Source organism: Pipistrellus kuhlii, unplaced genomic scaffold (genome assembly GCF_014108245.1).
Source record: "Pipistrellus kuhlii isolate mPipKuh1 unplaced genomic scaffold, mPipKuh1.p scaffold_m20_p_5, whole genome shotgun sequence".
In the NCBI taxonomy this organism is placed as follows: Eukaryota; Metazoa; Chordata; class Mammalia; order Chiroptera; family Vespertilionidae; genus Pipistrellus; species Pipistrellus kuhlii.
In genome coordinates this window covers 17,366,695-17,383,170 of record NW_023425551.1, presented here as the reverse complement: position 1 = coordinate 17,383,170, position 16,476 = coordinate 17,366,695, and the positions used below count along the sequence as shown (strand labels likewise).

General features: G+C 38.5%; 1 non-coding gene across 1 annotated transcript; it reads right to left on the bottom strand.

The window, feature by feature from the left end:
• Window positions 1-8,149: 8,149 nt before the first annotated feature.
• Window positions 8,150-8,280, bottom strand: LOC118706225. The gene has a single exon (XR_004983948.1). It is a non-coding gene; the product is annotated as a small nucleolar RNA SNORA3/SNORA45 family (small nucleolar RNA).
• Window positions 8,281-16,476: the final 8,196 nt, after the last annotated feature.

Here is a 16,476-nt window from a genome sequence, read left to right as displayed (position 1 = left end):
GATGGTTTGATGGCTACCATTAAAATGAAGCAACAAAGTATAACTGAGTTTTAGCATAGCTGATGACTGCTAGGGGAGAAATCTGCAAGGGAGCATTCTAGAGCGCCGGCTTTGCTTAGAATGGAGGCTGGCTTCCTCCACAGGGACAAGCTGAGCAGGGCACCACAATAAGGAGGCTAAGGAGGAAGAAAATTAATAACAGAGAATCAGAAGTCTAACAAGACGCTGTTTTAATTTCATCATGCTGCAACTTTTGTATTGCTTGAAAAATAAAACCATATTTAGAGTTCAACCTTATTTTCATTCTAAATTAATATATGTAAAAGACATCCTAATTTTTTTTTTCTTATCTCCTTTAAAAGTATACCTGGCCCAGTGCTGAATATTTAAAAAAAAGAGCAACGATAGATAAGGCTAATTTCCCACCTGATTTTATGAAGACATCCTAGTTTATTCTATTATATTAGGTAAAATAAGAATAAAAACATGAAATTTTGCCTGCCCTTTGAGAAAGTGCTCTGAAAGGCAGGAGAGAACCAGGACTCGCTCTACCGTAGACTTCTACATTAATCTTTCTTATCAGTTAAAACCACATAAAGCCACATTAGGAGATATAGTTGAGCTTCCAAAGAGACCTATGCTTTGGGTATGTGTGTTTGTTGAGGAGTGTAGGGTGTGTGTGTGTGTGTGTGTGTGTGTGTGTGTGTGTGGTGGGCAAGGGAGAGGAAGACAAGATCCACCCCCTCAGCTCCCAGGAAAGAAATGAGGCATGAGCTACATAACTGTTGAGAAATGAAACAGGACTGTGAAGAACCGCTAGGTCTCCAAAACCCCAATGTAGGTGCGGAATCACTAAAACAAGTGAGTAGGTTCCAGATGTGGTAACATGACCAGGGAGTTTACAATGCACAATTTTTCTTTTTCTTTCAGGAGACCAGTTCTTATTTTCCCATATCACAGGGGTCAGCAAACATAGAAATTTGTGTCTCAGCTAACTCTCCCCTTTAAAAATTGTATATGTATATTTAAGATATATATGTAAGATAGCTGAAACCGGTTTGGCTCAATGGATAGAGCCTCGGCTTGGGGACTAAAAGGTTCCGGGTTCGATTCCGGACAAAGGCATATACCTCGGTTGCGGGCATATCCCCAGTAGGGGGTGTGCAAGAGGCAGCTGATCTATGACTCTCTCTCATCGATGTTTCTAACTCTATCTCTCTCCCTTCCTCTCTGTAAAAATCAATAAAATATATATTAAAAAAAAGATATATATGTAAAGTAAGACAAAGGTCTCTCTATAGTTTTTTTCACCGAAGTACATATGACTTTCTGGTGCCTAGGAGAGTGCTTTGTACAAAGTTGCACTCAATTAATTCTTTATTAAAATTTTATTTATTTATGAGAAAGAGAGAGAGGTAGAGAAAAGTGTGTGTGAGAGAGAAACATTGATGTGAGAGATTGAGCCTGAAACCCAGGCACGTGTCCTGACGGGGAATGGAACTGCCACCTTTTTATGCTCCAGAGGATGCCCAATCAACTGAGCCACACTTGCCCAGGCACATTCAATTAATTCTGTTAGTCCTCTGAACCACCTGAGAATTATCCGTGAACTTTTGGCACTCTCTTATTTAAGGTGATACTATAAAATTTGAAAATGTATGAGGTTATTTCAAAACAGCCATGGGTTAGTAGTTGATAATGCTAAGATAACATGTGAGTGCTCACTGTACTGAGCAGCACATATCATGTCACTGATCCTTCCCAGAATATTAGCAAGTACTGGATCTTCCCAGGAGTTAGACTCTGTGGTAAGCACCTTAATGACATTTAATTTATTTTTCATAATAACCTTACAAAATAGAAACTCCTGTAAATTTTTCATAATAACCTCACAAAATAGAATCTATCATCAATTAAACTGAGAAAACTTAGAAAGGTTAAATAATGAGCTTAAAGTCACACCGTTAGTAAGTGGTGACACAGGTTTGAGCTGGCAATCTGGTCTTAACTGTTCTTAATTTTCTCATTTTACAGAGAAATTGGTTGAGAGTTTCTTTTTAAAAAATATATTTTATTGATTTTTTACAGAGAGGAAGAGAGAGGGAAAGAGAGTTAGAAACATCGATGAGAGAGAATCATCGATTAGCTGCCTCTTGCACAGCTCCTACTGGGGATGTGCCAACAACCAAGGTACATGCCCTTGACCTGAATCGAACCCGGGACCTTTCAGTCCGCAGGCTGACGCTGTATCCACTGAGCCAAACCAGTCTCAGCGAGAGTGTCTTTTTATTTATTTATTTATTTATTTTTAATTTTCAATTATAGTTGATGTGCAATATTATATTAGTTTCAGCTGAACAATACAGTGATTAGAGAGTTATATAACTTACAAAGTGATCACCCCGATAAACCTTAGTATCCATCTGACACTATATTTTTATAGAGGTAAGTCAAATCATGTCACTCTTTTAGTCACTACTCTGTAGTGACTTCTCATTTCAGTCACAGAAAAATCCAAAGACCCTGTTCTCACATCCTAGGCTCCCAATGTTCTGGTGTCCCTGTCACTCTGACATTACCTCCTACCACTTGCCCATTCTCCTCCAGCGTTAACTGTCTCTCTGCTGCTCCTTCATCACTCCAGGCAAAGGCCCTGTCTCAAATATCACATGGTTCACTCTCTTACCTTCTTAGGTGTAGTCAGTCATCACATCTGGCACTTCTGATTATCCAGTTCCAAGTTGCCACTTTTCCTCCCACCCTAATTTCAACACTTCCTATCCTTCCTACTTTATCACTTATACTTTTCTTGGATATCTATGCATATTTTAAAATTTGTCTATTTGTTAATGACCATCTCCCAGCCCTAAAATATAAGCCTCACCCAAGGCAGCCATTTTTATGTTAAATTGCAGCACTACCATTTAGAACAGAACCCTAGCGTAGGAATGGGTGCGCTATAAATATCTGAATGAATGACAAGAGCTGAAGAAACTCACCCAAGTTCACACATTTAGTAATAGGCAAAGTGAGGCTTCCTTACAAACCCAGAGCTGAGTTTATCCACATATCACATGCATATAGCATCTTCCCCGGCTCTTCTTTCAAGTCCGTTGGCCTTTAATTACAATAGGAAGGGTGAATGTGAATAAACAAAGCAAACAGGAAAAAGGCAGCATTTGTTACTGTCTCTTAAAGTGGGATACTTTAAAGTGAGATCAAATCAGAGGCCGGGTCAGGGAAAGGGGACACTGGTCTTTACCAGAAAGGGAGTTGACAAGTGATGAAGTCAGGAATGTGCTGATGTTTCTGGGCTGCATGAGGGGCAAAGTGTGGGAAGGTCCTGGGTGAAGTTGGTGTTGGGTTAATTAATTAGGGCGGGATGCCTGCACATTAAGGGGAGGAAGGAACCAAGGGGATTGCTTTGGAGTGGACCGGAGTCTCAAGTAGCAGTTACAAAGGATCCTGGAGGCACAGGAAGGATGGGAGAAGTGCTGGGCACAGCTCAATTTGGCGAGTGGCCAAAGAAACATGTCAGATATTAGTAAAAACAGGCCACAGCTGCTGCTCTTTACAAGCTACATGTCAGGCCTCTCCTCAGCCACCCCCACCCCACCCCATCTGACGTCCTGTAAGAGTCCTTTTCTTCCCAAGACAACCAGTCATAACTCAGTTCTCACTCGAGGGCATAAGAGAAAGCAAGGGGATGCTCAGGCTTCATGCTAATGGAAAAGGGCTCCCAGCATGGATGAACATGCAGTGTCTCCCCAGACTGAGATTTAAATGTTAGTGTATGGAAGGCCCATTTCTTTCTTTCTTTTCTGGGTTAATTAAAAACTTGTGGTTATTTTTATTATTTTTTAATCTCATGATATCAAACTTGTAATTTCTAAGACTTCTAAAATACTTACAAGTATTTTTTTTACGCCCTATTCAAAATGCATTTGTATATTTTGTATATTTGATTCCAGGCTCTGCACTTCCTAGCTATGTAGCCAGGCTCAAATTATCCACCCTTTATGTTTCTTAATTTTCTTCATTTTTAAAATGAGCCTAAAAAGAATTCTTAACTAAGAGGGCTTTAGTAATTAATGTTTAGTTGAGTAAATATATAATAAACAGTATTAGACCTTATATATTACTATTATTTATAGAAACTATAAATACTTAAATGATTTTTGTGGTTTCTTTTGTCAAAGTTTTTACATTGATTTTGAGAAAGAGAGGACGGAAGGGGGGGGGAGAGAGAGAGAGAGAGAGAGAGAGAGAGAGAGAGAGAGAGAGAGAGAGAGATGTGAGAGAGCATGTGCCCTGACCAGGAATCAAACCTGAAAACTTTAGGTGCACAGGATGATGCCCAACCAGCTGAGCCATACCAGCCGGGGGGATTTTTTGGTTTCTTAATCTTTTATGTGCAGCACTTAGAAAAGAACCCATAGAGAGGTACTTAAATACTTTTTATCATGTTGAGGAAAAGACAGTATACATATAGTTCTTACCAATTGATATTTCTTAAAATATGCTAATGTATATAGAATATGGAAGCTTTTTTAGTTAGGGAAATAAAAGTCTATAAAATAAGAGCAGGTTTAGCATTCAGAAAGTGAAATGAATTAATTTTTCCTCTTTTCAAATTTTCTTTTTGACTCTGCTCAGACACTGAGTGCTGTGTTTCCTGTGACCAGCACTCATTCGGATTCTCAGACAATACAAGGCATAAGGAACAGGGGTCCCAAGAACTACACACTATTTAGGATTGGGGAACTGATGGTTTATTCAGTACACCTGCTAACATGAGAATTTGACTCATTTTCTTCCACAAATTTCTTCAAACATGATTTGATCCCTAGTTTCTGAGGATATTGAAAAGCATGTAAAAATATGCTGAAACTGAACAAAATCCTATGTAAGCTATTAATGAGTAAGTTTACCCCAAAATTTAGTAGTTTTTAGTTGCTCTGTGGTAACTTTATTTAAACTAAAGTAAATTATTCAGCATTAACCAGATGCTGGACACTGATACAAGGGCTGGATACCAAAAGCTGAATGAGATAAGAAGCATTGTCTAATAGGAGAGAAACAAATTCCTAATTATATAATGCATGTATCGATAGTAATACTGTGGTATCAATACCAACCTAATACTGGGGATGGGGGAGGATAGTAAATAGAGAGGGATTATTTTGCTGGAAGTAAGGGGTGCAGCAGTTTTGAAGGACGAATAAAAAGTAACAAAGTCTCGACTCAAGGAGCATTAAATGGGCTATTGAAACAAGAGCATAGATTGCAGGCTGAACTATTGACTTGTGGTTGGAAAAATGGAGAGGGGAGGGTTTATTTGACAAACATTTCAAGGCATGATCTACAAGACTTTGTCACTAATGAATGCGGAGGTGTAGGGGGTAGGAACTGAAGGTGATGTGGCTTGGGTTTGTGATATTAACTGAGATAAGGAACACAGCATAAGATTATTTGTTTTGTTGGGCATGAATGTATGTATTGATCATTCAAGTTGAGATATTTTGATTTTGAACATTTTGTCACTGGGCAATAAAAACTGCCTTAACCCTATGATCTCAGCTAATCACAGTATCCTCAACTTTATTTACACGGTGCCAGGTACCTCGTGGCTTCTCTGGCTCACGTTTCTTTCACAGAACTCTTGGTTTATTTTTTATTTTAAATGTGTGTGTTTTTGAAATTGACTTAGAGAGGGAAAGGGAGAGGGCGAGAGAGATAGAAACATTGATGAGAGAGAAACATTGATTGGCTGCCTCTTGCACACTCCCTACTGGGGATGGAGCCCGCAACCTGAATGGAATTGACAAACAACTGGTGCGTGGGCCAACGCTGAATCAACTGAGCCACACTGGCTGGGCAGAGAGCTCTTGGTTTTTAACTCTAGTGACAAACAATAGAATGAACTAGTGCTACCTCAAATACAACAAAAACAGCTCTTTCTAAGATTCAAATTGGACACATATCTAGAAAATGTAACTCATTCCTCTTTTTTTTTTTTAAATAATGGATTTATGCTTTTGAATTACATCAGTGCATTTCTTTTTAAAAAAAATATATATTTTATTGATTTTTCTACAGCGAGGAAGGGAGAGGGATAGAGAGCTAGAAACGTCGATGAAAGAGAAACATCGACCAGCTGCCTCTTGCACACCCCCTATTGGGGATGTACCCGCAACCAATGTACATGCCCTTGACTGGAATCAAACCTGGGACATTTCAGTCCGCAGACCAACTCTCTATCACTGAGCCAAACCAGTTTCGGCTCATACCACTTGGTACAGTATTCCAGATGATTATCTGAGGCCTTGCAAACTTCCAGATCCCGAACCAGACACGAGAATTAGCAAAGGAAATTAAACCGTCCGCTTTAGCACACCAGGAAACTTCTCTCAAGTCACAGATACATTCCTGCTCCTGAGAATTATACACAAGTCAATAAAGATTAAACTAAACTGTTGGAAACACAACTAAATAAAGGCCGAGGCTTTAAAAATCACTCAAGAATATGCACATTTGCAAGCAATTTGGCAAGAAGTGCCTGCATGTTTCTCTCTGCTCTATTTTTTAACACCTTTCCTTTAAAAATTAACTTTGGCAGACAAATGGGGATCCTCCACTGGGCTGTGTTCACAGTTGGCTTCTTAACTCAAAGCTTCAATTCATACTACGGACGGATAGCTTATTTTTTTTTCTGGTGAAAAATATTTTTTTAAAATTACAGTATAAAATGTTAACAAGTAAAAGTGCCACATATGAAACAAAAGCATATTTCAGGAGTTTTTGAAAGAAAAGAAAGTACATAATTTGGGGTTTGTTTATTTATATTTACGTCAGACAGAATATTTAAAATATATATAATTGCTACTTTTACATAATGTTAGAGAATAGTTACCCAATTTGTGGACATAAGAGATCAGTGTATTTTAAAATATTTCCACTAACTTTTTACTTTTGCTCATGTAATTTATTTGTGTATTTTTATTTTTCAGGATGAGGATAGAAAATGAAACTCAAATCAATCCATTTTGTTCCTTGAATAGAGCTTAACTACAAAGACAGATGAATTTGAAAAGATTTAATTATTCCACAAACTGGAATAAAGCTTCTAATGATATGTAAATTTATACCTATTTATGCTAGCTTCCCTAATTACTATGTATAATTTAAAAAATGGATTAAATGAGAACCATTAATATTTCAATGCTGGAATGTCTTGGTTGGGAGAGAAAGAAATATGGACTGTAAGTGATATGATAATATACCTTTTTTATAAGTAGTTAAAAGCATATTTATTTATAATCATAAAATGTTTTAAATTATCTGTATAATAAAATATTTTTTGGCTCAAAAGAATCAAGCCAACATTGCTGTTTGTTCTGTTCACATAGTAAGGGTTTCTCTCTGCCACAATGCTATTTCCTACCTTTAAAAAAAAAAAAACAAAAACACATTAAATTAGCAAATTTAACAATTGCCAGAAAAAATTTTTTAACCACAAAAGGCTTTTTTTTTATTATTTAAAAAGTTTTAATACTTGAATTCTTTAAAAAATAAAATTATAAAGAATTTCAGACTTAACTAAAGCTCAGATGTCCTAGTTCCTGTTAGTTTTAATAATTTCATTCTTAATTATTTTAAGTTTAAACCATATTAATATAAACTATGGTTACTGGTAAAGTTAATTATTTAATATTGTATAAAAACTGTCATTATTTTTAATTGTTTATTTCATCAGTTGATATTACTGTGCACAGCCAATTCTAACTAAATTTTTAGACAAGTGGAATTTTCCCTCAGTGGTCCATCTCAATGTTGCATCATGGCAAAGACCTCATGTTATTCCTTAAAACAAACAGGGATCCTCACTGCAAAGCCTTTTTTGGACTTTTCTTTCTCCTGTTAAAACTTTTTTTTTCCTTTGTCTTTCTCTTGGTTCTGAATTCTGTTTCTAGACTATCTTGTAGGTTACATCTTTATTTATTTATTTATTTATTTATTTATTTATTTATTTTTCCTTTTTTTTTTTTGAGAAAAGGGTTATAACACACTCTCCTATGGAAGGTATTAACTCCCTAATGGGTATGAGGAAAGGTGACAGACAACCCATTCCATCTAGGAGCTGGGAAGCCTATGTTTCTGATCTGGGCACTACCTGGGGGCACTGGTGGCCCTCAGTCAGTGAATCAAGACCAGCAGATTCTCTCCGAGAATTCTAGCACACCAGGACAATAGCTGTCAAGATGTGACTCTAATCTCGGGGTCTTGTAGGTCACATCTTTCTATAATGCCAAACCAAAGCAATGCTAGGGGAAAATATCAGGGATGCTTTTTTTCAAAGGGAGCCTTTCCAGTGTTCCTCTGAGCCTGAATCATACATGTAGGGTCTGCGTCCTACTTGAATATTGTATTTCTACAATAATCCCAAAATGTATTTATGGTCACAGCTTGAAGCCACACAAGAGTGCTAACCTTACAGACTTTTTCATACTCTAGGACAGTGTTCTAATTGGGAGTAATATGCCGCTTCAGTTCCACCCCTCCCTCCTGTCCTGAGACTAGGTGGCCATGTCTAGAGACATTTTTATGGTCACAGCTAAAGAGGTGCTACTGGCACGTGATGAGTAGAAGCCAGAGTTGCTGCTCCATGTCCTGTAATGCAAAGGGCAGTCTCCTACAACAAAGAATGACTCAGCTCCAAATGTCAAGTCTGAGAAACTCTACATTAGGGCATTGCCTGGGGTATGGTAACTAATCCAGCTGAAAGGCTTTCCTTTTAATCCGGAGTCAGAGGTGTGTTACGAAGCGAGTCCCCAAGAGATGGACCACCGGAGCCAATTTGATTAAGCATGCTAGAATTTATTACAGATTCGAATCTGGACTCAAACCATGGCTGACGCAGCAGCCGGTAAACACCCAGGTAAGAGCCCTGATGGAGGGGCAGTCCCTCCAGAGCGCTCACACAAAAACACAGACAAACACACACCTACCGCGGCCAGTCAGGCTCTTTGGAATGGGGGTCCCTCATGGTCCTGGCTGGGGATTCCAGTCATGATCCCCAAGGACCACCAGGGAGCCGAGTCCGATGCAATAAACAAAAGAGCCATCTCCATGCTAGCATGGGCTATCCCACTCATGCCGGCAGCATGGCGGAAGAGAGCGAATTTCACCCAGTCCAGGAGTTTTATTCAGGTCGGTGATGTCACTGCCTCGGCTAACCCTGATTGGCCCCTCAGGACTAAATTCTAAAGACTGGGGACGGCCTGCAGGGTTGGTTCCCAGTTACACTCTGCTTGACATTGGATGTGGCCCTATCTTGCCCATAATACAAAAGCAGAACTAAAGGTTATCTACAGTTTCTACCCCTGAAGCTACTGAGTCAGTGGGAGTCAATCTCCTGTAACTACCCTATTGTTTAAGCAAGCAATCGAAGGTAGAAGTCAGATAGCAAGGTTAAAATTCAAACAGCAGTTTTTACCCAAGTATGAGTGCTACCATATTTCAAGGTGGAGTGAATTCTATTTTTACCAGCTATTTATGGAAGAGTCTACTACTTTTTTGCTTAGGTAGAGATAAAGAATTAAAATATATACATTTTCAAATTTATATTTAAGTTAACCAGTCTGTAATAAATCAATAGGCAACTCCACAGTTTTGCCTTGATCATTAATACTATACTAGTGGCCCTATGCACAAATCTGTGCGTGAGTAGCTTGCTGCCCCTTGCGTCAGCTGGCCACTCCCCCCACTGCTGCTCGTAGCTTACATGTTAGCTTGCTGCCCCATTCTCCCGTAGCTCTCCACCCATTGCCCTGCCCTCCTGTAGCTCTCCACTGCTCAGAACTCACTGCCCCACTCTCCTGCTGTTCGGTCATTACATGACAGCATCCCAACCAATTTGCATATCACCATCTTATAACTATAGACTAGTAGCTTTACAAATAACACTTTTCATGTTTTTATTTTAGTGTTATTTGAAATATGGTAGCAATCATACTTGGGTAAAAACTGCTGTTTGAATTTTAACCTTGCTATCTGACTTCTACCTTCGAAACAATAGGGTAGTTACAGGAGATTGACAGCCACTGACTCAGTGGCTTCAGGGGTAGAAACTGTAGATAACCTTTAGTTCTGCTTTTGTATTATGGGCAAGATAGGGCCACATTCCAATGTCCAGCAGGGTGTGACTGGGAACCGACCCTTCGGGCTGTCCCCGGTCTTTAGAATTTAGTCTTTAGGATTTAGGAACAGATAACTGATTGGCCAGTTCTTTGTCCTGAGGGGCCAATCAGGGTTAGCTGAGGCAGTGACATCACCACCGACCTGAGTAAAACCCCTGGACTGGGCGATATTCACTGTCTTCCGCCATACTGCCGGCGTGAGTGGCACAGCCCATGCTAGCATGGAGATGGCTCTTTTGTTTATTGCATCGGACTCTGCTCCCTAGTGGTCCTTGGGGATCATGAATTTGTCTGGTATCTCCAGCCAGGACCATGAGGGACCCCGGTCCGGAGAGCCTGACTGGCCGCTGTAGGTGTGTGTTTTTCTGTGTTTTTGTGTGAGCGCTCTGGAGGGACTGCCCCTCCGTGGGGGCTCTCACCTGGGTGTTTGCCCTGCCGGCTGCTGTGTCAGCCAAGGTTTGAGCTCGGATTCGAATCTGAAATAAATTCTAGCATGCTTAATTAAATTGGCTTCGGTGGTCCATCTCTTGGGGACTCGCTTCATAACATTATTTCCCTCTCAGATTCTTTTTATTTCCTCTAATTTGAGACAAATAACTCAGCAGGCCTCTTGAGTTTGTGTGAATGTACAATATTTAAGTTTACCCTATTTTTCTCCATATCTTTAAGTAACAATCTTTCTAATGTTTGACTTCCTCAAAGTTTTCCATCATTTTTGTCCTACAGTAATAAATAAAATGGACAAAAATTTGTTCAGTCAAGAAGTGTATATTCTAGTATAGTGAGAAACATAATAAATAAAAACATATTAGAAAACTGACACAAGTAAAATAAGAAAGGAGAGAGGGAGTGCTATCTATGGTGAGGGGTTAGGGTTGAAATTTTAAAGAGATGGCCTGGTAAAGATTCAGTGAGAAGGTGACTTTTGAGTAAGCACCTGAAGAAGATAAGACAGGGAGCCATGTATATATCTGGGAAAACTGCATGCCAGGAAGAGAAAACTATAACTATAAGTGCAAAGGTCCTGAGGTTGGAATGTACTTGATAAATTTGAAGATAGAGAGTTCATGTCTGAGGAGGAGAATGAGCTATAGATGGAGAAGAAGGCCATGGAATCTGGGAGAAGATGGATGAAGATGAAGTTAGATTTTATATGATTTTTACTCATGAGCTGGGGAGATATTTGAGAGTTTTGAAGAGAAGCATGGCAGACTCTGACTTGTACTTTAAAATGATCACTTTTGGATTCTACATAGAGAATAGTCTAGGAGGGCAAGGGTAGAAGCAGGGAGACCAGTGATAGCAGATAAGTGTTTTATTGATTATTGATGGATTTGATTTAAGGAAAGGAGAGGAGCCAAGAGTTTTAGCTAGAGTAACTGGAAGACTGGTGAGCTAGATTGTTTTACTACTTATCAAAAATTCTAGTTTTCTTCAATGAAGAGTCTCTTCCTGTGAGAATATAACACACCTCTGTTTTACTGAGAGTGGGAGGCCATGAGACTTGCTTGATCAATAATATTTAGGCAAAAGATTTAAGAGCCAGCATTTGGCTCCCTATGTCATTTTTTTATTCCGTTACAATACCAGCAATGTTCCAGCTAAAGTCTGCTCTGTCAGTTTGGCTCCTAAAATGGTAGAAGAATAAGATAGCAAGAATAGATAACTCTTTCTAGGAATTTTCCTATAATAGGTAGCAGAGACATGAAAACTGAAGAGAGAAATGGAGTCAAAGGGCTTTTGTGGTTTTTCTATTATAAGCTGGGTGAAATAATAGTTTATTAGTAAGCTGATAGGAATGATCTAAAAAGAAGGGAAACACTTGATAAGGCAGAAGAGAAAGTGAGAAGGAATGGGATGTTGTATACAAATGGAGACATTGATCTTTCATAGGATCACATATAGTTAGTTCATTTATAGGAACAGGATGGAAAAAAGAATGTGGACACAGAAGGAGGTATATGGGTAGATGTGGGTGGAGTAAGAACTAGTAGAACTTGTGATGGCTTTTGTTTTTCTCATTAAAATAGGAAGCAAGGTCATCCACTGAGAATGAGGATGAAATTGCTGGGTCAAATGGTGGTTCTATTTTAAAAATTTTGAGGAACCTCTCTTTTAATATTCAATGTTTTCCTACTGGCTGTACCAGCTTGCATTCCATGGGGTATTGTTTTTATTCACGAGGTTTCTAGCCTTGCTCTTCCACATCTCTGACAGCAGTTCAATCTTATGTGATTAAGTAACAGCTCAAACAGTAGTTCTAAATGAGGATGAGGGTGGGGGAGTTGTAGAGTCAGTTTGGGGAGGTTTTCCAAGCCACGCATTCCTAGCTCCATTATCTGAGATGCTGATATTTTCCAACCAACTCCCATTTGAGAATCACTTATCTACTGCACATCCGCAAGTTTTTATTTGCTTCCAATTGGCAAAATTTAAACTAATACTTAAAAAACTAGGAATTTTGCTGAGTGAAAAACTATCTAGAGTGTTTAGAATTTTGTAGAAAAGAGGTATGATGTTTTTCATATTTTGAAATCCATTTAGAGCTTCACAACCTTTTTACTTGAAAGTATTTTGAATCTTTGTTCAAGAAGTTCAGTCATGTATCCATAAGCAACTGTATTTTTCTCTCCACTAAGCTTGTCCTAGAATCACTTCTTTAGGAATATGGGGAGGGAGTATGGAGGGAGGTACTGTGCATACATCTGTCAAAGCACTATTTTTCTTTTTACTATCATGCTTTCAGAAATACTTACCAAATATTATGGCATGTGTTGCTGCGCTAGGCACTATTGCACTTGCCAATGGCAAAACACAATTATCTTCAGTTTCCATCGAAAGCTAGTCCAGTTCTCTGTGGGAGGAACCAGTGTCTTCTTTTTCACTCTCTTGGTGGGTGGCCTGTTGATTTGTACTGACACCACACAGTATGTACTCATTTGGCTAAGCTGTAATTATAACAAGTCTGTGTTATTTCTTGCTTTGTCTACAATAAGACTTGGTGATAGGGAAGACAAAGAATTGGTCATGTATATCTGAAATATTTGATGAAGTATTTTGTTGGGGACAGGGACTGTCCTTTGGAATAAAAACTGTCTAACAGAAAACAAAATAATAGGAAAGAGATTGGAGTTATATGTAATAAGGAAATGAATTTAGTTCAGACATATAGCAGCATAATTGCAGATTTTAAAACCAAGGAAAAAGTTATATATTACCTGGTATTATTAGTTGTATTTCCTCTCCGACTAGGGAGGAAACTCTTTGGGGTTTGGATGCAAATACTATACTTGTTAGGCTTTCCCCCCCTATTATTTAAGATGTAAGCTTTAAGTAATGGTTTTGACAATCTTTGGGGAAAAAGAGCTGAGTGGACTGGTCAGCTCTAAGCCACTGGCAGGACTCTTGCTTTCACAGAAGAATTCCTTTTTACCCAGTAGAAACACTATTCGGATTTCGTCTTCACTGTCAGTTTTTCCTCTTTGCAACTACACCATGTCAGCACTGAGTTTTAAGAAATACATTGACTCCAGTGCCCAGTGCCTAGTAAACCTTTACTTCTCCATGTAGATAAGCATTGACCAGGCCCAACAGCCTGAAAATGCAATACTTCACTTCTCCAGTAGGTATTGGCCACACTATGTATGGTTTAATCTGAAATTTCCTTTGTTTCTAGAGTTCAGTTTGTGATGTAAGTTATTTCTGCATGCAATCAGTCCTCAAATGCATTTTTATTTTATATTAAATTCTTATTTTATTTATGCAATACACTTATTTTATATATAATGCCGTCACAATAGTTAGCAGTTTTCACATAAATAAAATTGTTCTTGAGGTTCTGGAGGTTTTTCCCCCCACCCTCTCCCACTGTAAAGTTCTTAACATATGATTCAAGACACAGGCCCTTCAGAATAAGGTTACTAATTCTTAAGAGCTGTAGTCATCCTTGCATACAAATTTATTATTGCCCTGTTTGATCTGACTCTGCCAGCACACATCTATCTTCGCCCATTTTTAAAAAGGGTATTTATATTTAATGTGCTATGAGTGAAGCATTTTCCTTTCTTCTTTAGCTTGTGGCCGATGGAAGTATTGCCATTATAATGACGTTACCCATCATACGCTCAGCATGTGGTGGCCTTTTCTTTCTCGACCACTGCCAACTCCCTTAGCATGTATACAGTGGAATGCTTAGGTGTCCAAGGCTCATTAAATACACAGTCATAAGTTGGGAAGGAGAAAAAGAGGTCAAAATCTATGTGGGTTCTTACCAGGGAAGCGAAAGGTCAAGGTTCTCCTGTGTGTGTTTAAAGTATCTTTTAAGTGAAAGAAGACACTGTTTTTATGTTTTGTGTGTCCAAGAGTTAACAGAATGAGGAGCACTTTTTGTTCACACTCCTTTGTAACCTTGAACTGAGAATGTTGAGGTTCTTGCCTTTCTTTTTCATTGCATCCCACAGGAAGGTTATTCCAAATTCACTTGGCAATATTCAGACAAGCTATTTCCTAATCCTCAAAATAGCTTTTGTTTTGAGTGTTTCCCAAAAGTCTTAAAATATGTTCATGAACTGTATATATACTTCATTTAGTAAGCTTTTTGGATTTAAAATCCTTACAGGAAAAATAAAACTTGAAGAACAAAGACTTTTAAATATTGTAAATCTAGATGAGTAGCAAAGGACATTAAAAGATCATCTTCTTCCAATAAATACAAAGTTGTATAAATTCTCAGGAGAGAATATCACAAATACCAGGAAGTTTAATATTTTTTGTTTCTGCTGTGATTAATAGTAATTTATTAACTTTTAAACCAGAGAATATTTTTATTTAAAATAAAATTACCCATTGAGTAACAAATAAGATGTGATACTATGAAGTGATTCAAATTTGAAAACCCTTTCCTAAGGGTTCTGCAGGGTATGGATTGTTCTCCCAAGGAATCATATTCTATCTTCTGAAATGGCAACTCATTTATTTCCTCATTCAACAAATACCTCTTGAGTGCCAGCTGGCATTGTGTTAGTACTGTTGATACAATAGGGGAGGAAACAGATATGAATTCAATAATCACACACATAAGTAGGTAATTACAGAGTGTGATCTGTGTTATGTGAGAAAAACATAGGGAGCTTTGAGAGACTTCATTTAGCCTGAGCAATAAGGGAGAACCTTGTGAAGAACAACCAGGAGAGCATGTGTGAGAACCTGAAAGAAGGTCAGTGTGTCCAGGACACAGAAGTTGAAGACAGGAGTGTCCCACAAGATAGCCTGGGTCTGCATCAAAATCTTGCTAAGTGTTTAAAGCAAAGGGGTGGTAAGACCATATATGAATATTTAAAAAAATCACTCCTGCTATTTTGTAGAGGATAAATTAGAGAGGGGAAAAAAGAATGGATGTGGAAAGACCAGATAGAAGCCTATTAAAATGGTTCCAGGGGAATTTATAGCAGTTGTGATGGAAAGAAAGGAAAGTAGAGAGGTTCAAGGGCCTTCTAGAAGATAAAATCAATAGGCAAGTTCCTAGAATTATCATCTAGTGAACCTTAGAAGTATGGGCAAAAGCCCAAGTTGATGAGGAACCCATCTTCCTCACTGCTGAGGGGTAGTGGCATTTATGTGACATCAGCAGAGGTGACTGTTGAAAAAGGTAGACAAGTAATAGGCTATCACGTGGTAAATGTTTCAGTCAGAAACAGGAAAGCCAAAGTTTCTGCAAGGTAGCGGCCAAGCTAAGGTCGGCAGCAACAGCTGGGAGTTCTCTTGGGAAGGCTTGCTGAATGAAGCAACAAAGCATGACATTCAATACTGGTTATATATGGAGTGGCTCATGATTTCCCAGGCAGCTCTGCTTATGCCCCAAAGTAACCCAAGAAAGCTAAATCTGCAAGTCACCTGGCTTACCTTTAGGGCACATCCATGAGTGCTCAAAACATATGTGTCCTTTACAACACAATAGTCTAACGTTCTGTATCTTTCCTCCATTAAATAGAAGTTGGTGTTCTAGAAAGGTTTTGGAATGAGGAGTCAGAACACCTGGGGGCTAAACCTTGGGTCTGAACTTTTCTATGCGGTATACATTTTAGAGGCATAGGCTCCATTATAATTAAAATGGGGTTAATAAAACTATAACCTTGCAGGGTTGTTGCAAAGGTTAAGTATGCAATAGACACTCCAAAAATGGTAGAAACAACAATAATAACAAAATAATATTTTTTATTGTTAAATATCCTTTTATCTCCCTTCTTTTATGTATTTTCTCTTTTTGAGATTTTTTCCC